The sequence below is a fragment of the Physeter macrocephalus genome, chromosome 7 (genome assembly GCF_002837175.3).
Source record: "Physeter macrocephalus isolate SW-GA chromosome 7, ASM283717v5, whole genome shotgun sequence".
NCBI lineage: Eukaryota > Metazoa > Chordata > Mammalia > Artiodactyla > Physeteridae > Physeter > Physeter macrocephalus.
The window spans coordinates 58,210,496-58,233,134 of NC_041220.1; the positions used below are offsets into that span (position 1 = coordinate 58,210,496).

The 22,639-nt window shown below is 36.4% G+C and overlaps 1 pseudogene; it reads right to left on the reverse strand.

Annotated features, from left to right (window-relative positions):
- Positions 1-4,595: 4,595 nt before the first annotated feature.
- The window catches only part of LOC102990156 (tuberin-like), a 24,496-nt pseudogene continuing 6,452 nt past the window's right edge, over positions 4,596-22,639 (reverse strand).

Here is a 22,639-nt window from a genome sequence, read left to right on the forward strand (position 1 = left end):
GGGATTCCTTCCATCCTCTTAGGTGTCTGAGGTCCCTCACTAGCACCTGGTTGGTGACCTACTTGTGAGGAGATGCAAACTCTACATCCTCATACTCCACCATCTTGACTCTGCCCCTCCTCACTATGGATCTTAAGTGAATGGTAAAGAAATGTAGACACGGAATTGAGGCAGATTCCAGGAAATTGATTGCGTAAACAAGGCCTTAATAATAGATTCTGAAATTTGGCAGAATGTTCAAAAGACTTCAAATGAGCCATGGATTTTTTTTATTCAGAAGATATATAATTATGGCATGCACACACAAACACTAATGAGAAAGTGAGAAGCTGATGTTTATAGAATTGAAATCCCTTTATGCTTTAATATTTAAAGGAAATACTCAAATAGAAGGATCTTGTTTGAAATATTTTGAAATGATTGAAATACTATATGCTGCAATACCTTAATATTTCAGAAAGCCAATAAAGCCAAAAACTAAAATAGCAGAGTGGGAAGAACCTTAAATTAAGAGCTATGGGACCTTGGGGAAGTCACTTAGAAAGGTAAATTGTCTCTTCTTTTCCCTAAAACCAAGTGACTGAACTGAGTTATCTGTGAGGTGGCATCTAAGAAGAAATACAATTCTGAAAAAAATGTTCAGAAAATATAAGCACCTTTGCAGCAAAAGGCTTTATTTTATAAATTCTGAGAGGTGACAGACAGGAACAATAACAGGAAAATGAAGCTTAGAATAGGGCAAATAGTTACTTAAATATAAAGAATGTAGTAAATAGAAATAATAAAAATAGTTACTTAACTATAAGGAACGTAGTAAATAGAAATAATCTTTCACTAATCTTGAAAGATTTAGTGATAAATATTATCAGTTTTAGAATTCACCTCTTAATAAGAAGTATTGTACTGTTAAGAGTGAAGTACCTAAAATACCATTCAGTCAACAAATACTTATTGAACACCTACTTTGTCCTAAGTTAGGTTCTAGGCCACTGCTGAAGGTGCTATGAAGATAGCAGTTAGAAGATAAAAATCCCTGGCCTCATGAATCTCATATTCTAACTTTACACAGACACATACATACTTACTTTTAGAAAACAATGTTGCTAAGTTTCAGAAAGATACTGCATCCAAGGAAGAACAACAATAACAAAATACTACTGGGATGTACTTTCGGATTTCCCATCATCCTTCATAAAATCTTCCTTTTCCTCTTTTCCAATCCTCTCAAACATCAATGCTCTTCTAATCTCTCATTCTATAAACACTTCACACTTGGCCCTGTATTCCAACTTATTGCATTTCCCAGCATGAGTAAATGATTTTCTATCATCCCCTCTAGAGCAAGCAGACTAGAGTCTTCTAGCTCTTCTTTTAGAATAAGGAATGTGTTGCTTTTATAAAAAATTATATGATACCACATCTTCTTTATTACTAAGATTCTTATTTTGATTATTCTGTTACTTGACTGATTTTTCTCAAGAATATTTACTAAGGGATATATTGTATTTCCTGAGTCATTTCATATTTCAGAATGTGCTTTTATATTTGACTGATAGTTGACTAACCATAATAAGATTCAACCACCCCCTTTTCCTCAGAAATTTATGTTCTTTTATTCAACAAGTATTTATTGATCACATATTATGTACCATGAACTGCTACAAGTGCTGTGGATATAGCAGTGAATAAGTCAGATTAGGCTCCTGCTTTCACGGATCTTTATCTAGATGATCTATGCAGACACATCTCTATTCTCTTTTGGCATTGATGGTTATTGTGAAGATGTCTGAGGCCAACTTAATTTTTTATTTTTCAAGTTTCTTGCTTGATTCATGTTGAATTCTTGAATAATTACATTTTCATTCTTATGATATTTCAGAGCTTTAGTATGTGTCCTTTTAATTTGAAGATTTGACCATTTCTTCATTTCAAGGAAATTTTTGTGTGCTGTGTCATTTAATAATTTCCTTTTTATGTGGGTTACCTATGTCAAAGACAGCAATTATTTTATGTTGGATTATTTTATCTGTATTTCCTATTATGGTCTCTTCTTGCTTTAATCTTTCTGTGACTGTCTCAAGATTTTCTTTTATTTCAGGAATTTAATGTTCAGGTGGACCTATTCTCCTCTGTGAGATTTCATTTGTTTGTAGAATGCTAATTTGGTAGTATGGTATTTTGCCAGATCATTTCTTGTTATATTGCTCATGATTGCCTTGAGAAACTCTGTCTAATTATTCTCATAGAGTGTGCCAGAATTTTAAAATTTACATGACTCCATTTCCAGATATCAGAGAACTGTTAGTCTTCTCTGGCTATAATAGTTTGAGGGTTAAGTATTATGTTATATTCATTGGGAGAAAACAGAGACAGTTGAATTGGAGCTCTTTGATTTTTGTTGGTGGAATGGGGCTCTGCTTCATATTCTGATATTGAACAATTCTCTTCTAAGATTCACTCCACCCAGTGAGAGATGTGTCATATTTCCAGGATGGGGAATACCTTTGTAGTTTGTGGGTCCTCTCATCAGGATCTCTGAAGCTAATACTTCTATATAAGAAGCCAGACCTACTTTTACGTATACATTTTCACTAATCTCTACAAAATTAACATTTCTGCCAAGAAGTAGGAGAGGAATTAGATAAGTGTAAACTTCAAGCCTACTTCTTTCCAAATTTGGAAACATTATTGAAAAATCTTATATCAAATCACCACAGCTGTCTGGCACAAGAATAGAAATGAGGTGAGGAAACATTCAAGTTTCCTATAACTATCTCTACACATAAATACCATAGATCATAGATTAACACCTCTCTCCAGGTTGAGACCCTGAGCAATGAAAACATGAAATCCTAAGCTAAAAAATAAGAGTCAAAGATAACCTTAGATTTGTGACTTTACATATATTTTGTAACTTCAATGAGGATGAGATTGAACTGTAAGTCAGTGTACCTGGAATCAACAATAAAACACTCTTAAAGAGATAGAAACAGGATGTCCCTTTAGTTTTACATAGGCTCTTGTATGAATGCCACTGGGAAGCCAACCCAGTTTTTGTTTTTGTTTTTTTTTACCATGTCCTGTGAGCTATGTAGGGAGAGTAAACTAGAGAATGCGTTAGTAGCCTAGAAACTGCTAGAGACTATGAACTACAAGGAAGATAAATTTAATGGAAACTAGCTACTGGGAGCTGTCACACCTGACAGTAAGGAAAACTTCTGAGAGCTACTTCAGGATTCAGTGGCTGCTGGAAGTGAGGGAAAAGCAACAGCCAATATTTGAAACAGTTGTTAAAAGATGTTCTTCCAACTAGAACTCTCAAAGATGTTAGGCACTAGGGTCAACTATCTCAATATTATCCACTAATGAATGAAGACATGACATCTGGAGAGAAAGAGTATAAATTATTGATTTTTTCCAAGTTCCCCTTATTCTGGAGAAAGAATAAGATGTTTCCTCCAGGAAATTTGATGGATTTCAAGGCTTTGTAACTCTGGATATGGTGTTAACCCAGTTACAATGATTTTGATTTTGAACTCATCCACAATTTCTTAATGACAACAGAGCCTAGGAAAATAAAAAGTCACTTGAAAATAAAGAATTCCATTACAAAAACCTGCAAACTGTCATGGAGTCTATATCTTTGTCAATGTGGGATGGATTTTGGAAGGTAATACAGTAAGTCTCCAAAGTTTTCGAAACAGAATGTCAAGATTGCCTCCTGTTCATCTAGAATTTAAATAACATGGATACATTTATAATCAATTAGTGATAATAGCTGCAGTTCATGCACTTGTCAGAGGATTCCACCGTAAACAGGCTGTGAGGAAACACTTGCCAAAGGCTTACTTGAGAGAGCTGATAGAGGACAGGCATAGTCTAAGAGCATGTTAAATCTTTATTCTTGGAATGTTCCCAAACTCCTTGTCTGTATTAAACCAAAAGTTAGGGTTTAGTAGGGAAAAGATCTGGACCACATTATCTTAATTCCTTGTAGAAAGAGGTTTAGTGAGTTAATATTTCAATGTTATATTCTCCATCTTGCTCAGATTCATAGTTTAAGGAATTTCAATATGAAAAATAATTACTTTCCATTTTATAAGGCTGAATTGAAGACAATGATAACTTTAATTAAAATATTCACAAACCATTTTTCTTAGGACTCAAGAACAATAAAATATTTGTTTCTCTAGATCAGGTTCTATAATGTGGCATGTAAAGGCATGCTCAGAAACTGGATAGACCTGGTTCGAATTCCAGCTCTTTCACTTACTTGTGTGTTGTATTTAAGCAGATTACCTCATAAATTAAATGGGAATAATCATAGTACTGGTCTCATAGAATAAGAAGGGAAGAGTAAGAAACTATCTTTCTTCTTTTTTTTTTCCCTGTGTCCACTCCGGTGTCTGTGTCCCAGTGCACAGGCCTGGGCCACACCAGCACTTTATTTGCACAAATAAATACCACCCAGTGCCTCACAGGGGCATGGAGAGTCCGGCAGCATGGCTGCTCAGGTGACAGCTGGAGGAGCCCAGACACGTGCTCAGCATCTCAGAGAAACCCCGATGGGACTAGGCAGCAACCCCCACACAGACTCACATGAACTCAGTGAAGTCTTCCACGGAGGAGATGAGGCTCTTCCGCTGACCTGTCTCGTAGGTGGGTGTGGGCTCAGCTGGGGCCTGCTCCAGGACCTTGGCGTGGTCAATAGGGTGAGTCTGCATCAGGGGCAGGCTGGTGTTCCAGTCAGTAGTGGGCTTCCTCATGGTTCCAGTGGCAGAGCCGCTTGATGTGGCAAAGCCTGGCAATCCACTTGGAGGGGTAGGTGTCGGTGTGGTTGGAGCAGCTGTGGTGCACCTGCGAGCCCACATTTGCATGCAGGGCCATCTGACGGGCCACAAAGGGCAGGATTCACTTGGACACGATCTTGGCCATGCTGGTGTCCACGAGGTCCTCCATGTCTTTCCTGCACTGCATCAACACCAGGTTGCACTCATAGTCTAGGGGTGTGATGATCACGTGGACAAAGTTGAACTGACCTTTGACGGTGCTGAGCTTGAAGACCTTGCCAGAGTCGTTGTAGACAATGGACATGCAGTCGTTGCCCAGGTGGCGCTTCTTGTCACAGTAGTGCTTGTCCACGTCCTTGGACAAGAATAAGTTAATATATGTAAAGAGCTTAGGTGACTGGCATATAGTGAGTTATGACAAAAGGACAGGGAAAACATGAAAATAATTTGCACTAGCGTAGTAGCAATAGAAATAAAGAGAAGCAGATAGATTTACGAGATAATATGGACAAGGTTTGGTACTGAATTGGACATGAAATTAAAAGTAGAAGAATTTCTAATATTATACCTAGGTTTAGGGCTTACACAACTAGAGGAGAAATTATATAATTCATGAAAACAGAGGACATTGCATCTTGACTTCAATTTGGGCCTATTGAGTGTAAGGTGTTTTTGAAATAGCTAGCTGGCAGTTTAATATTAATATTGTGAACATAAAAAGCAGTCTGAACTGGCTATATAAATGTGGAAGTTATCAGCTTCATATGAGGATGGGAGGCTAGAGAAATAGTTTCAAATGAAAATAGACCTAAGACTGAGACCTGAGGAACCCCCAAGGGCATTAAAATGTCATTACACTAATACACTAATTTATATACTAATGCAAACTAATACATCCACCTCATATTTGTTTGAATCAACGCTTAAAAATTCACACTATTAGGAAGTGGGGATGGTAGACATAGATAATCCCAACTGAAAGAAGCAAGGCAAAATGTTTTAAAACATGTTATAAAATGTTTTTAATTAATTTTATTAAAAGTGTATTTTTAATAATTATAATAATTAAGTGCACTTGACGATTAACTGTGACAATATTAAGGATCACATAACTGACATTCTCCTTTATACCAAGTGACCTCATAAGGTGAAAGAAGACTTATTTAACTATTGACAGTTGAACTTGGTTTATTATTCTCAAATACAAAATTTTAAAATACATTCTGACTTCCTTAACACCTTTCTCAAGATTATTTGCACATATCTTAAATAAACACTAACATGCTAGCAACCACAAGATTATTGCACCTATGGATACTCCATGTAAGTAGTTCTTCAGGAAAAAAAGAAAATTTTACTAAGTTTAATGAATATTCTCAGCAAATTAGCCAAATTATAATCTGAAAAATCATGGAAGATTGAGAATGAATGAGGTGGTTAGTACTTTTTACTTTAAATGTGACACCATTTTTCCATTTGTAAAAATGGATAATATGATAGTATTTATCTTGTAAGATTATTCTGACAATTAAAGAAATTAATATAATTAAAGATCTTAAATTAGTGCTTGGCAAATGGAGTTTAGTAAATGTTGTATAAAATTCTACAATGGAGGAATATGGCATAAAATTCTTACCTAGAAATTAATTTAGAAAGGAAAATAATAAAAAGTTTGATACCAATTAAACAGTAGTTGGAGACAACACTGAACTTTTCTGAAAATAAAATATTAAGTGAAAAGTAAATTATGAGGAATTTACATAAAATTTAAAATATGTTTGGACAACTAAATGTAATGAATGATCATTAATGCATACTTAAGTGAGGAAGAAAACTAAACTACTATAAAATGTTTTAATTGGCATAACTCAGATGTCTAACATATATGTATATAGAGAGATGATAGATGATGATAGATAGATGATAGATATTGATATAGATATAGGTATAGATATTTCCCTAGACATAATCAACTATTTTCATAAGGATAGTTTAAAATTTGAACACTGACTCTATAATTAAGAACACTGTGTCAATATTAAATATTCTGAATGATATAATTTTGCTCTGATAATTACAGGAGAATGCCTTTGTTCCAAATACACATACATGTATACACATACACAAAGAAAGAGGAGGCTAAGAGAAATTCAGCTAAATATATTGGATGATATGTTAATGTTTTTCTTCTCAATATAAATATTTAATATTTCATGGTGATGTGCATATGTATTTCTTTTTTCCACATTTAAAAAATCATTTTTTGATTGAGCTAGTTGATTTACAATATTATATGTTTCAGGTGTACAACATAGTGAGTCACAATTTTTTAAAGTTATGCTCCATTTTTAGTTATTATTAAATATTGGCTATTTTCCCTGAGCTGTACAATACATCCTCATAGCTTATTTATTTTATACCTAATAGTTCATAATTCCTACCCATATCTTGTCCTTCCATCTTCCATTTCCCTAAATCACTAATTTGTTTTCTGTATCTGTCAGTCTGTTTGCTGGTGGTGATCCTTCCAGCCAGTTAAATTAGCTACTATTGTTATCCTCATTGTAAAAATGAGGAAACAAAGGGATAGAAGTAGCTGATAAATGAGTGAAGCAGACACCTAAAGAAAATCATTTTAGCACTTAAAGAATCACTTCACTGAGCTCAGCGTTACAACCATTAGTTCAGGTACACTTCAACTTTAGCAAATGCTATTGAGCAATTGCTGAGGATTTATCTATTATATCATATATTTTATTTATTAGTAAGTGATTAATTATTCTTTTATTGAAGTGTAGTTGACTTAAATATTGTGTTAGTTTCAAGTATAATTCAGATTTTTATATGTATATTTCAGATTTTAAACCTAGTTTGTGATCTATCTTGTTGAACGCTCCATGTGCACTTGAAATGTGTATTCTGCTGTTTTTGGATGGCATGTCCTGTAGATATCTATTAAGTCCAACTGGTTTTTCATGTCATTTAAGACCTCTGTTGCCTTATTGATTTTCTGCCTGGATCATCTGTCCATTCGTGTAACTGTAGTGTTAAAGTTCCCGGCTATTATTGTATTACTGTCACTTTCTCCCTTTATATCTATTAGTATTTGTTTTATCTATTTAAGTGCTCCTATGTTGGGTGCATATATGTTGTTGAGTGTAATATTCTTTTCTCATATTGATCCTTTTATCACCGTATACTGTTCTTCTTTATCTTTATTTATGGCCTTTATTGTCTATTTTGCCTGATATGAGTATTGCTACCCCGATTTCTTGTTGTTTCCATATACATGAAATATCTTTTTACATCCCCTCACTTTCAAGTTGTGTGTATCTTTCACCCTGAAGTTGTCTTTTGTAGGCAGGATATTGTAAGTTCTTGTTTTTTCATCCAATCTGCCTTTTGATTGGAGCACTTATTCCGTTGATATTTAAAGTAATTATTGATAGGTATGTACTTATTGCCATTTCATGACTTGTTTTCCATTTGATTTCATAGTTATTCTTTGTTCATCATTTTTGTAGTTTTTATTTTTGTAGTTTGATGATTTTCTTGTGTATTAGGCTTGAGTTCCATTCTTTTTGTTTTTGTGAATCTTTTGTATATTTTTGATTTGTGGTTCCCCTGGTTTTCAAGTATGGTGACCCGTAATTGTATCTATCTGCTTTAGACTGTTAGTCTTATAAGTTCAAACATGTTCTAAAAGATCCACATTTTCCCCCTCCCCCATATTTTGTTTTTGATATCCTATTTTACATCTTCATGTTTATCCTTTTACTGTTAATTATAGTTATAATCACTTTTACAAATTTTTGTGAGTGTTTTTTAATTTATATACTTGTCTTATTTAAATGATCTTCAATCCTTTTATATATTTACTTTTCCAATTGTGTTTTTCTCTTCCCTATAGATTCTTTCTTATTTTTCATTTAGAGAAGACCTTTCAATATTTCTTTTAGGGTAGGTTTAGTATTCCTTTAATTTTTTGCTTGTCTGAGAAATTCTTTACCTCTCCCTCTATTCTAAATGATAACCTTGCTGAGTAAAGCATCCTAGGTTGCAGGATTTTCCATTTCAGGACTTTGCATATATTCTTCCACTTACTCTGGACTGCAAAATTTCTGCAGAGAAATCAGCTGATAGCCTTATGGGTGTTCCTTTGTAACTGAATATGTTTTTTTTTCTCCTACAGCCTTTAGAATTCTCTCTTTATCTTTAATTTCTCCCATTTTGATTATAATATATCTTGGTGTGCGTCTGTTTCTGTTCATCTTGTTTGGGACCCTCTGTGCTTCCTATGTCTGGATATCTGTTTCCTTCCTTAGGTTTGGGAAGTTTTCAGCCATGATTTCTTCATATGCATTTTTTAAATATTTTTTTTTATTGAGGTATAATTACTTTAAAATGTTGTGGCAGCTCCTGCTGCACAGCGAAGTGAACCAGCCATATGTATATACATATCCTCTCCCTTTTGAATTTCACTCCCATCCAGATCACCACAGAACACCAAGTAGAGTTCCCCGTGCTATACAGCAGGTCCTCACTGAATATCTATTTCATAGCTAGTGGCTTATAAATGTCAATCCCAATCTGTCAATTCATTCCACCCCTCCCTCACTCCTGGGTGTCCACAAGGATTTTCTCTGTATCAATATCTCTATTTCTGTTATGCAAATAGGCTCATCTGTATGATATTTCTAGATATCACATATATGCATTAATATACAATATTTGTTTTTCTCTTTCTGGCTTCACTCTATGACAGTCTCTAGGTTCATCAACATCTTTGCAAATGACCCAATTTCATTTCATTGTATAAATGTACCACTTCTTCTTTATCCATTCATTTGTTGATGGACAGGTTGCTTCTATATCCTGGTGTTTGTAAATAGTGCTGCAATGAACATTGGGGTCATGTGTATTTTTGAATTATGTTTTTCTCAAGGTATATGCCCAGTAGTGGGATTGCTGGGTCATATGGTAGTTCTATTTTTAATTTTAAAGGAACCTCCATGCTGCTCTCCATAGTGGCTGTATCAATTTACATTCCCACCAACAGTGCAAGAGAGTTCCCTTTTCTCCACACCATCTCAACCATTTATTGGTTGTAGATTTTTAGATGATGCCCATTCTGACCAGTGTGAGATGATACCTCACTGCAGTTTTGATCTGCATTTCTCTAATAATTAGTCATGTTGAGCATCTTTTCATGTGCCATTTGGCCATTGGTATGTCTTCTTTGGAGAAATGTCTATTTAGATCTGCCCAGTTTTTGATTGGCTTGTCTGGTTTTTTTGATATTGAGCTGCATGAGCTGTTTGTATATTTTTAAGATTAATCCTTTGGCAGTTGCTTCATTGTCAATATTTTCTCCCATTCTGAGGGTTGTCTTTTCATCTTGTTATGGTTTACTTTGCTGTGCAAATGCTTTTAAGTTTAATTAGCTTCCATTTGTTTATATTTGTTTTTATTTTCACTACTATAAGAGGTGGGTCAAAAAAGATCTTGCTGCAATTTATGTCAAAGTGTGTTCTTCCTATGTTTTCCTCCAAGAGTTTTATAGTGTCTGGTCTCACATTTAGGTTTTTAATCCATTTTGAGTTTATTTTTGTGTATGGTGTTAGGGAGTGTTCTAATTTCATTCTTTTACATGTAGCTGTCCAGTTTTCCCAGTACCATTTATTGAAGTAACTGTCTTTTCTCCATTGTATATTCTTGCCTCCTTTGTAATAGATTAGGTAACCATAGGTGCATGGGTTTATCTGTGGGCTTTCAAGCCTGTTCCACTGATTTATAGTTTTGTTTTTGTGCCAGTACCATACTGTCTTGATTACTGTAGCTTTGAAGTATAGTCTGAAGTCAGGGAGCCTGATTCCTCCAGTTCCATTTTTCATTCTAAGATTGCTTGGGCTAATCAGGGTCTTTTGTGTTTCCATACAAATTGTAAAATTTTTTGCTCTAATTCTGTGAAAAATGTAATTGGTAATTTTATAGGGATTGCATTGAATCTGTAGATTGCTTTGGGTAGTATAGTCATTTTCACAATATTGATTCTTCCAATCCAAGAACATGGTACATCTCTCCATCTCTTTGCATCATCTTTGATTTCTTTCATCAGTATTGTATGATTTTCTGAGTAGAGCTGTCTTTTTCCCCCTTGGGTAGGTTTATTCTTTTTGGGATTGTTTTCTTAATTTCTCTTCCTGATCTTTCATTGTTAATGTATAGGAATGCAAGAGATTTCTCTGCCTTAATGTTCTATCCTGCAGGTTTACCAAACTCATTGATGAGCTCTAGGAGTTTTCTGATGGAATCTTTAGGATTTTCTGTGTATAGGATCATGTCATCTGCAAACCGTGACAGTTTCACTTTTCCAATTTGCATCCTTTTATTTATTTTTCTTCTCTGATTGCTGGGGCTAGGACCTCCAAATCTATGTTGAATAATAGTGGTGAGAGTGGACATACTTGTCTTGTTGTTGATCTTAGAGGAATTACTTTCAGTTCTTCACCATTGAGAATAATGTTTGCTGTGGGTTTGTCATACATGGCCTTTATTACGTCGAGGTAGGTTCCCTCTACGCCCACTTTCTGGAGAGTTTTATCATGAATGGGAGTTGAATTTTGTCAAAAGCTTGTTCTGCAACTATCGAGATGATCATATGGTTTTTATTCAATTAGTTAACATGGCATATCACATTGATTGATTTGTGTATGTTGAAGAATCCTTGCATCCCTCAGATAAATCACACTTGATTGTGGTGTATGATCCTTTAAATGTGTTGTTGGATTCTGTTTGCTAGTATTTTGTTGAGGATTTTTGTGTTTGTGTTCATCAGTGATATTGGCCTGTAATTTTCCTTTTTTACGATATCTTTGTCTGGTTTTGGTATCAAGGTGATGGTGGCCTCATAGAATGAGCTTGGGTGTGTTTCACCCTCTGCATTTTTTTGCAAGAGTTTTGGGAGGATAGATGTTAGCTCTTCTCTAAATGTTTAATAGAATTTGCCTTGTGAAGCCATCTGGTCCTGGGCTTTTGTTTATTGGACGATTTTTAATCACAGTTTCAATTTCATTCCTTGTGATTGCTCTGTTCATATTTTCTATTTCTTCCCAGTTCAGTCTTGGTAGGTTGTACATTTCTAAGAATTTGTCCATTTCTTCCAGGTTGTCCATTTTATTGGCATGTAGTTGCTTGTGGTAGTCTCTTATGATCTTTTGTATGTCTGCAGTTTCAGTTGTAACTTCTCTTTTTTCATTTCTAATTTTATTGATTTGAGTCCTCTCCCTTTTTTTCTTGATGAATCTGGCTAAAGTTTTATCAATTTTATTTATCTTCTAAAGAACCAGTATTGTTGTGTTACTGCCAATTTCTTTTTTTACGGCTGTTAGCATCTGCCTTATGTATTACTGTGAATTCTTTTTCAGGTAGGTTGCTTATTTCCTCTTCATTTATTTGGTCTTGTGGGTTTTTACTTTGCTCCTTCCTCTGCACCATATTTCTCTGTCATCTCCTTTTTAAAACTTACTGTGTTTGAGGTCTCCTTTCTGCTGGCTGCAGGTTTGTAGTTCCTCTTGCTTCTGGTGTGTACCCTTTGGTGGGTAAGTTTGGTACAGGGGCTTGTGTAGGCTTCCTAGTGGGATGGAATGGCTCCTGCTCTGTAGTTGGTCGAGTTGAGTCTTATTCCTCTGAAGGGCAGCGCTGCATCAGGTGGTGTGTTTTGGGGTGTCTGTGAGCTTAGTATGATTTTAGACAGCCAGTCTGTTGATTGGTGGTGTTGTGTTCCTGTCTTGCTAGTTGTTTGGAGTGAGACATCCAGCATTGTAGCCTGCAGGCAGTTGAGTGGGGCCCAGTCTTTGTGTCAGGATGGGGACCTCCAGGAGAGCTCTCACCAATTAATATTCTCTGGAGTTGGGGATTCTCTGGTGGTCCTACATCCTGCACTTGGTGATCCCAGCCCTGAGGCTCAGGCCTGACCCCTGGAAGGTGAACCAAGACCCCACAAGCCACCTGGCATGGAGAAAAAGAAAAAAAAGGGGCGGGGAAGGAACTGAAGAAACAATATCCAAGACAAATAGCAAAGACCCAAGCAAGCAAACTGCAGCAACAACAATAAAAACAAAGGAAAAGAAAACAAACAGAGAAAGAAAACCTAAGACAAATGTTAAAAGCAAAACCAAACAAACCAAAACCAAAGCAAACACACACAGGAAAAAAAGCAAAAAGGAAAGAAACAAAAACAAAGAAAACAAAAAACAAGAGAACTACCAAACCAACAAAAGAACCCAAAACAAAAACAAAAACAAAATGATGGCAGAAAGCAAAATTAAAAATGGAAAGAAAACATAAAACAAATGCACAAAAATTATCAAAAGAAGAAAAAAGAGAAAAGGTAAAAACAAAACAAAACAGAGAAAAAACAAGGGAAAAACTTTAGTCAGTGAAAAAGTAAAATAAAAATGAAAAATAGAGAATATATGAAAACTTTAATAAAAGAAAAGAAAAAATAAATAATAAAAACCAACAACCACAGAACAAAATAAAACAAAAATAAATTAGTAATAATAATATTTTCCTGTGGCCTCAGCCTTCAGTGCCCTTGCCCCCACAGTGAGCCTCAACCAAGCCCGGTCTCCCCAGGAGGCCCCCCAATACCTCTAGGTAAGGCTCTGGACATGCTTGTGCCCTGTGGGAGCAGTTCACACTCTGACCTGAGTCAACTCACGTGTGTACTTGCCCCCAAAGTCCACAGCAGTTAAGGTTAGACAGGTGTCAGTTATGGGAATGCTTATTGTCTCTTCAGATATTCCACAGATGCAGGGTTTACCAGGCTGATCACGGGGATTTAATCTCCAGCTTCAGCAACTGCAAGAAGAGATTTCCATTCCTCTCCCTTAGTCACACCTACCCTGGGGCTCAGGTTTGGTTTTAGTCCCGCCTCTCCTTGTGAAACATCTTCAGGTGTCTGTTCCCCACCCAGATGAGAGGGGGCTAAGGCAGTAGCTGATGTCCATAATTGGGATGTGCGTGATGTGCCTGTGGCTGCAGAGGCTGGTATGAAGTAGTAACAGCCTGGGGTGCGTCATGCACTCTCTTGGAGAAGTTGGCCCTGGCTTGAGGGACCCTTGGCAATGGCAGGCTGTGCAGGCTTCCAGGAAGTTGTGGGCAGTGACCTGCACTCACTCACCAGAACCTTGGTGTCAGCGGCAGCAGCAGTAGCAGTCTGTGCCCACCTCTGGGGTTTGAGATAGCAGCCATGGTCTGCGCCTGTCCCTGGAGCTTGTGTAGGTGGTGCCCTGCCACCTGTGAGCTCACAAAAAAGTTCCTATGGTGGGCTACCCCTCTACTCACGCACCCCCCAACAATGGTCCGTTGTCTCTCTGGCGGGTGCAGGTTTCTTCCCAGACTCCTCAGCTGTAGTGCACAAATCCTGGCCTCCTCTGGCTGTCTTCACGCAGCCAAGCCCAGTCCTCTCCATGGGGTCTGACCTCAGAAGCCTGAGCCTCATCATCCAGCCCCTACCTGCACTGGCAGGCGAGCGGGCAAGCGTCTCAGGCTGGTGAATGCTGGTCAGCACCAATCCTCTGTGTAGATCTCTCTCTGTTTTGCCCTCCGCACACCTGTCACTGTGTTCTCTGAGGCTTCAAAGTTCACCCCCACCAGTGAGGGGACTTCCAAGTGTATGGAAACATTTCCTCCTTCACAGGTCCCTCCCAAGAGATGCAGGTCCCATCCTGATTTCCTTCTCTCACTCTCTCTTTTTTTTCTCTTTTTCCCTACCCAGTTACGTGGAGATTTTCTTGGTCTTTTGGAAATCTGAGGTCTTCTGCCAGCATTCAATAAATGTTCTGTGAGAGTCATTCCACATGTAGATGTATTTTTGTTGTATCTGTGGGGAGAAAGTGAGCTCCACTTCCTACTTCACTGCCATCTTGATCCTGAACCTTCATATATATTTTTAATCCCCTTCTCTCTCTCTTCTCCTTCTGGAACCCCTATTTTGCATAGGTTTACACCATTTATATTATCCCATAGATCGTGTATGTTGTTTTCATTTTCTAAAATTTGTCTTTCTGCCTGCTGTTCTGATTGGATGATTTCCATTAATCTATTTTCCAGATCACTTGTTTGTTCTTCATTATTTACTCAACTATTCATTGCTTCTAGATTGATTTTTATCATGGCAATTGAGCTGTTTAATTCTGAATGCTTCCTCTTTATAATTTCTAGTTACTTGTTACAGTTATTCACATTTCTATTGATAATTTTTCTTAATTCTTTTAACATTTTTATTATCTCCTTTTAAACTCAGGGTCTAGTAGACTGGAAGTCTGTTTCATTATTTGTTCTTTCAGTGGATTTTCTTATTCTTTTAATTGGGAGTATTTCCTCTGCCATTTCATTTACTTAATTTTCTCTGTCTCTATGAATTTAGGATAAACATTTTTCAATTGTGGTTTTGAAGGGGTGTTTTTTGTTTGTTTGTTTGTTTGTTTTCCAGTACACGGGCCTCTCACTGTTGTGGCCTCTCCCGTTGCGGAGCGCAGGCTCCGGACGCGCAGGCTCAATGGCCATGGCTCACGGGCCCAGCCGCTCCACGGCATGTGGGATCTTCCCAAACCGGGGCACGAACCCATGTCCCCTGCATCGGCAGGCGGATTCTCAACCACTGTGCCACCAGGGAAGCCTGAAGAGGTGTTTTGATGTGGGAGTGTCCTTATGTTCACTGTATGAATCCAGTATTTTTGGTGAGAGAGCTGTTTTTGTATAGATACCAGCCATGTTTTTCCTCAGAGTGTGCTGGCTGTTATCCCCTTTATAGGGGGTGTGATTGGTGTTGTGGTGTCCAGAGCTTGCACTGGATGTTGGATGGGCAGGGCATCCTCTCTTCTCTATGGCGCTCACAGCCCTATTAAGGGTGGCATCTGCCCTCTGGTTTTTCAGTAGAAGCTCTGAGTCATGTTTGATAAGGCTCCATTGCCCTTGAGTGCATGCTCTGTCCCAAAGGAGGCTCACTGAAGCAAGTAAGGCCTGTGCAGTCACAGCAAACTTATGCATTACCCATGCAGGTTTCTGCAGTTCTGCCCAGAAACAGCCCAAAGTCCTGTCCTTTTCTTTGTTCATCCCAGATTTAGTTGCAGGCTGGTGCTGGGGTGGGGTTTTTTTTTTTGCTGCAGAAATTGAAGTGGTTGTGTTGCCACCTGAGACTGGGCCTGCCTCTGTGGCTGACCTCTCCCAGGACCTGTCTGCCCAGATTAGGCTCCAAGTTGCAGTGTAGGGTGGGCAGAACTGGAGCACTCCCACTGAGATGAGAACCTCTGTGTACTTCTCCTTAGGGGCTGTCCACCCAATATCTGCATTTCTGTGGTGCCACCCAATATGTGTGCCAACAAAATCCAATGTGGCCTCTCCCATACCTGCCCTATGAACACAACAATGAGCTCCAATGACAGAGCTGTGCACTGTTGTGCATGTGCTGACAATTGACTCTGATACTGGACCTAAACCTATGGTGTGTGGGCTGACAATGGCTCTGAGATTCAGTCCAGACCACACCTTAGGCTTTTGGGGGTGTCTCCATGCAGCTAGACTGAGTTCTTTCCCAGGGCCCATCTTCCTGAGATTCAGCACCTAGCTGCTGTGTGTACCAGCAGCCACCCCCCCAACCCCAAACAAGCATTTTGCATTGGGAAGTGTGGTGAGGTGGCAGCTGTTGGTGCTGGTCTGTCTCTGTCCTGATTGCTAGCAAGCCAGCTCACACATTCTCCCTGTGAGCAGAGTCCAGGCCCATCCAGCCCTTCTATCTGCCCAAGCAGAACTCTCAGCAGGTGAGGGGGCTCCCCAGGGCAAGGGCCTGCCCCTGTGGACATTCCCTCCTTCACAGATCCCTCCCAGGGATGCTGGACTCATCATGATGCCTTTTGTTGTTGTACCCGGTTATGTGGAGATCTTTCTTGTAGTTTTTGTTGTATAAAGATCTTCTGCCAGTTTCCAGTTGGTTTTCTGTGAAAATATTCCACATATAGATGTATTTTTGGTGTGTTTGTGGGGGAAGGTGAGCTCCACATCCTGCTCTGCCATCTTGTTCCTCTCCTAGTATTTTTAATATTAAAGGACTCATTATTGAAGAGCTTTGTCATGAATGAGAAAATCATTTTTGGAAACATACTGACTATACCATTAATGTTTTTGAATAATGCTTAACATGATAAAAATAGCAAATTAAAAATGAGAAGATAATAATTTAATTTTTGTTGTTTCCAATGAAAATAATAAAATATGACATGAAAAATAGGTGAAGAATGCAATCACATGAATCAAGGACATAAGATGCTGTTGATAGCATTTAAGGTAGCTCCCAGTTATTCCTACCTGTGTGATCCTTTCCTCTTTACTGTAAGCTGGAACTAGTGACTAACTTTTAATAATGAAGTATAGCAAAAGTGATGGAATTTCACTTCTGGGATTAGGTTATAAAAAGGCTATAATTTATGTCTTAATTGTGTTCTCTCCCTCCCTTGCTCACTCTCAGAGAAGTCAGCCCACATGTTGTCCAGATACTTGTGGCTAAGAGCTGAGGGAGGGAGACCCAGGCCAACTCCAGTGAGTAACTGAATCCTACCAACAACCACATGGAAGTGGATTCTTCCCCAGTCAAGCTTTCAGATGAGATTACAGGCCCAGGTGACACAATGATTGGAGTCTTGTTAGAGACCTTGAGGCAGAGGCATCCAGATAACATCACCTGATTCCTGACCCATTATGAATAACAAATATTTATTGTTTAAGCCATCTCATTTTATGTTACTTTGTTACACAGCAATAGATAACTAATAAAGATACTAGCTGCAAATATATTAGATGTGTTGGTAGATGTTTAACATCTATTCCCATAGTTTTTCATAAATTACTAAACTATCAGGGCTATAAAATTTAAAACTATATTTATTAAGTTTCCTTGCAAGCTTGGGTTTTGAATTTAATTTAATTTAATTTAATTGCTTTGCTAATTAGAAACAATTGAGTAAATTTTGAAAGGCAAAAATGAGGTGGAAGCTATCTTTCTGCTACTGTTTTGAGCTCAGCAGCTTGGTCATGGTTGTTTGATGATTTTCTGCAGTACTTTTCTAGGGTCTAGTCTCCAGTTTCAAAGGGGTCAAGAGGTACTAGTGGCCATGGATGTCCCATCAGTAATGACCATGTTCTCTTGAACTCAAAAGCTCAACAGGCAGTTTCCTACCCTCTGTATCACAGCACAAATAGCAGTTCCCTTGGCAGGTCAGTTTTGTGATATTCAGGGAGATAATACTGGCAGCCCAGACAGGAGCCCATACCCCACTCCTCACAATTACATATGTTACTTATTTTTCTGCTTAAAATACCTAACACAGTTTTCACTTCCTGCAGTAAACCCAGACTCGTGTTTGACCATATACTTATAAAAAGCAGGTATTACATCAGTTGTGGTTTTTGTCCAAAATGTATTTAATTTTATGATAGACTTGTGCATGGTCACCTTTATGTGATACCTTAATGCAGAGTTCATTCAGTTAATTTACAAGACTTGCTTGCTCTCAAAAGTTGTATTGATTTCTTCCTTTTTATCATTAAGAGTTTTTTCCTGTCATAGTTCTTCATCTCCGGATACTATTTCAATTCTTAGTCCTTTCTCTTCATTTTGAGCTCCACCCATTGAGAACTCATTCAATACAATTCAATACAAATGAATAAATGTAACTCATAAATTTTATAACTACACCTATACATTTGTATTGAATTGAATTGTATTGAATTTGTATTGAATTGTATTGAATTTGTTTAGAACAAAGTAGTTTCAGGTTTGCTGAAGGTTAAGTTATAATAGGAATGAATTATCTATTCAGTTCAAACTTCTTACCTATTCAAATTTGCAAGATTCTAATCCATTCTTGCCAGCAATATTAAAAGAATGAAATATATCGTGTTTTGGGGAAAAAGTTAAGTGGAGGTAAAATATCAATATTTAACAATTTAGCTTCTTTATTAAACAAATCCTTTTGCATTCACTGATTAAATAGTGATTGACAATCTAGCCCTTTTTAAATGATAAAAAACATATCTTTTCAGTCACATAGATTAATGGCACTTAAGAAAAATGTTTACTTAAAGATGGAAATGCAAATTTTCCTAATTATTATTAAAAATGAAATGTATTCACATTGCTGTAAAATGTCTTATCCTAAATTTACTCTTTTATGGCCTAAAAAATGAGACAAATAAAAAAAAGTAAAGGTCTCTTTTATTTTACAAAATTATTTTACAGTTTTGTATCATAACTCAACATATTTATCAAGATAAAAGGTTAACATTTTCCATGTTCATTATTAGAAGTGACAAGTCCATTCCTGTATTAGTTATGATATTTACTAATTTCATATCAGTGTTACTTATAAAATATCCTGGATGTTAAAGTATCAAATACTTTCTGAAAAGATAATTTTTAGTTTATCATGTAGTTAAACACAATTTAATACAGTCCCATTTCAAGTCAATTAAATTCAACCAATAAATATTGGAGGCCTTTACTCTGAAGTTTTTGTAGGTGCAGAAAAAACCCAATAATGAATAATATCAACATCGTGCTTTTAAGAATCACAAAACTTTGCACAGGAAAAAGGTCACTATAAGAATAAATGCAATGAGCATGACAAATAATTTTGTGACACACAGAGAAGTGCACTCAGTATAATTTTTAAAGCCCCCAGTCCATGAACATGAGACATCTTTTCATTTATGTCTTCTTCAACTTATTCAATCAATGTATTGTACAGGTTTTTATATACTGGTCTTCGATCTCCCTGCTTAAATTTATTCCTTAGTATTTTATTCCTTTTGATGCTATTGTAAATAGGATTCTTTTCTTAATTTCTCCTTCTGATAGCTCATTATTGGTGTATAGAAATGCAACTTTAAAAAAAAATGTTGAGTTGGTATCCTGCAAACTTACTGAAATTGTTTATTAGTTGTAAGAGATTTTGATGGAATCTTTAGAGTTCTCTGTACATATCATGTTATCTGAAAATAAAGACAATTTACTTCCTTTCCATTTAGATGCTTTATATTTCTTTTTCTTCTCTGATTGTTCTCAGTAGGACACCCCATACTCTGTTGAAAAAAGTGACAAGTGTAGTCATCCTTGTCCTGTTCCTGATCTTAGAGTAAAAGCTTTCAGAATTTCACTGTTAGTGTGATATTAGCTATGGGCTTGCCATAGATGGTCTTTATTATGTTGAGGTACATCCCCCTTACACTTACTTTGTTGTGAGTTTCCATCATAAGTGGATGTTGAATTCTATCAAATGACTTTTCTGCATCTATTGAGATGATCATATGATTTTCATCCTTCAATTTTGTAAGTTGGTGTATCACATTGATTGAATTGCAGATGTTGAACTTTGTATCTCTGAAATAAATCCCATTTGAACAAGGTGTATGTTCCTTTTAAAGCATAGTTTAATTTTGTTTGCTAATACTTTGCTGAGAATTTCTGCACCTAAATTCATTGGGATTATTGACCTTTTCTTTTCTTGTAGTGTTCTTGTATGGCTTCGGTATCAGGCTAATGCTGGCCTTGTAAAATGAGTTTGAAAATGTTCTTTTCTTATCAATTTTTGGAAAAGTTTGAGAGGAATTGGTATAAATTCTTTTTTAAATGTTTGGTAGAATTCACTCATGAAGACATCTGGTCCTGATACTGGTTCAAATTCCTTACTAGTAATTTGTCTGTTCATTTTTTTCATTCTTTCATGATTCAGTAGGTTATATGTTCTAAAAATGTATCCACTTCTTCTAGTTTGTCCAATTTATTTTGTTATATAATTATTTATAGAAGTCTCTTATAATCCTTTGTGTGTGTGTAGCACCTGTTGTAATAATTTCTCTTACACTTAAAATTTTATTATTTGAGTCCTCTCTTTTTTTCTTGGCAAGATTAGCTAAAATTTTGTCAATTTTATTTTTTTTTCAGAGAAACAGCCCTTAGTTTCATTGATCTTTTCTGATGTCTTTTTAGTCTCTATTTCATTTATTTCCATTCTAATCATTCTTATTTTCTTCATTATGCTAACTTTTGGCTTTTTTTGTTTTTTAGTTCCTTAAGGTTTAAGTTAGATTGTTTATTTGATATCTCTTTCTTCTTAATGTGTAGGAAAAAAATTTCTTATAGTTTTCTGCATACAGGTCTCTTGCCTCCTTAGGAAGGTATATTCCTAGGTATTTTATTCTTTTTGTTGCAGTGGTAAAGTGGAGTGTTTCCTTAATTTCTCTTTCAGATTTTTTGTCGTTAGTGTATAAGAATGCATGATATTTCTGTTCATTAATTTTGTGTCTTTCTACTTTACCAAATTCATTGATTAGCTCTAAGAGTTTGCTGGTACCATCTTTAGGTACCAGCATCTATGGTACTATACCATCTATGTATAGTATCATGTCATCTGCAAACAGTGACAGTTTTACTTCTTTTCCAATTTGGATTCCTTTTATTTCTTTTTCTTCTCTGATTGCTGTGGCTAAAAGTTCCAAAACTATGTTGAATAATAGTGGTGAGAGTGGGCAACCTTGTCTTGTTCCTGATCTTAGTGGAAATGGTTTCAGTTTTTCACCATTGAGAATGATGCTGAGTGTGGATTTGTCATATATGGCCTTTATTATTTTGAGGTAGGTTCCCTCTATGCCCACTTTCTGGAGAGTTTTTATGATAAATCAGTGTTGAATTTTGTCAAATGCTTTTTCTGTGTCTATTGAGCTTATCATATGGTTTTTATCCTTCAGTTTGTTAATATGGTGTATCACATTGATTGATTTGTGTATATTAAAGAATTCTTGCATTTCTGGGATAAACCCCACTTGATCAAGGTGTATGATCCTTTTAATGTGCTGTTGGATTCTGTTTGCTAGTATTTTGTTGAGGATTTTTGCATCTATATTCATCAGTGATATTGGTTTGTAGTTTTCTTTCTTTGTGACACCTTTGTCTGGTTTTGGTATCAGGGTGGTGGTGGCCGCGTAGAATGAGTTTGGGAGTTTTTCTCCCTCTGCTATATTTTGGAAGATTTTGAGCAGGATAGGTGTTAGCTCTGCTCTAAATGTCTGGCAGAATTCACCTATGAAGCCATCTCATCCTTGGGCTTTTGTACAACCTTTCAAGACTGAACCAGGAAGAAATAGAAAATATGAACACACCAATCACAAGCTCTGAAATTTTCTGTTGTTATTTGATGATTTTCTATAGAGGTATGCCTTGATTCCTTTCTCTTTACCTTTTGTATATTTACTATAGGCTTTTGCTTTGTGGTTAGCATGAGGTTTCCATAAAGTATCTTACATTTAAAACAGTATTTAAGCTAATAATAATTTTCTTCAGATGCATGTTATCACTTATATGTGGAAACTAAAAAATGTCTAACTATTAGAAGCAGAGAGTAGATAGCGGTTGTCAGGGACTTGCGGTAGGCAAATAGGGAGAGATTGGTAAAAGGGTACAAACTTTCAATTATGACATTAATAAGGTCTGAGGAGCCAATGTATAACATTATGACTATAGTTTATATCACTGTAGTATATAACTGAAATTTTCTAACAGAGAGATATTCTCACCAAAAAAAGTAAATATGTGAGATGATGAATATGGGGGTATTTCTTTCATAATTTATACATATATCAAAACACCACATTGTACATTGTATATCTTACAATTTTCTTTGTCAGTTATACTTAAATAAAGCTGAAAAAAATGTCACCTTAATTTTCCCATTTATTCTTTTTTTTTTTTTTTTTTTTTTCTGGTACGCGGGCCTCTCACTGCCGTGGCC